Here is a 1,233-nt window from a genome sequence, read left to right as displayed (position 1 = left end):
AAGAACCCAGATGCTATCTCTTTTGATAGCTGGGCACCATCAGCTTTCTTCACCACATTTGCTTATGCACCCATTTTGTCTTCAGCAATCATGTCTGGAAGCTGAGCATCAATGAATGCCAGGTTATTAGGACAAAGTGTTCTTGCATTGAGGGAGTACTTGAGTAGAGGCCCAATATCCATCTGCTACCTTGATACTTGACATATAAATATATGTACATAGATCCATTTCCCTATCATTATATGTAAACATATTTACATATGTACATGCCTGTATTTACACCTTTATAAAAGCCCATTTGTCTCCTAGTTCTTTCCTCTATTTCCTTTTACTTTCCTCTTTTGCAATTGGGTAATATTTTTTGAAGTATTAAGTAGCACCCCAAACTTCAGCTTTTTTAAAAAGGAATTAATTCTTATAAAATACATGAGAATACCTATAAATATATATTAACAATGCTGCTTATTGATGGATTATTTATAAGAGTATAAATCATAGGAAATGAACACCAGGTGATTGTATTTGTGCAGTCCTTGTAACAGTAGCTAAGCACTGACCGGTTAACCCAAAGGTCTGCAGTTGGAAGCCACCAGATGCTCTGGGGAGGAAGATGTGGCCATCTGCTGCCGTTAAGAGACTGCCTCAGACCCCTGTGGGCCAGTGCTCCTGGACTTAACTTGACAACAGCTAATATTCAAGTATGTATTTGTGAGAATGTTTTGGGATGTGTTTCATGAATTAAAGGTAAAAATGGATGCATAAATTAGATATTTATGGGATAAGAGACCCATGGTACTAAAAAAAGTTAAAACTAGACAGTAGTTAAAATTGATCGAGTCCTGGACCCACTTCATAAGAAACAGATGGTACAAGCCTCTAGAGCAGCGGTTCTCAACATGTGGGCTATGACCCCTTTAAGGGGTAGAACGACCCTTTCACAGGAGTCTTCTGATTCATAAAAATATTAAATTACTGGCTTCCAGGTCACTACCCTCCACCTAGGGCAAAACAACCCAATAGCAGGGGGATCTCGAGCCTGCCCTCTGTGGGAGTTCTGTACACCACACAAGGCAGGTGTGACAGTCATCTACACCATGCTGTGCTGCTGAGGAAACCTTCGTCGGACCTCTAAGGCGATCTTGTCAACTAGGGCAATTCTGCCCAGCACCACTGGGTCCCTGCATTAAAAGGGCACAGCAACCTGCCATTGTGGATCAGCGTCTAAACCCCTCT

This window comes from Echinops telfairi, unplaced genomic scaffold (assembly GCF_000313985.2).
Source record: "Echinops telfairi isolate 266 unplaced genomic scaffold, ASM31398v2 ScPeMD7_5;HRSCAF=22, whole genome shotgun sequence".
Taxonomy (NCBI): Eukaryota; Metazoa; Chordata; class Mammalia; order Afrosoricida; family Tenrecidae; genus Echinops; species Echinops telfairi.
This window is presented reverse-complemented; position numbering follows the sequence as displayed.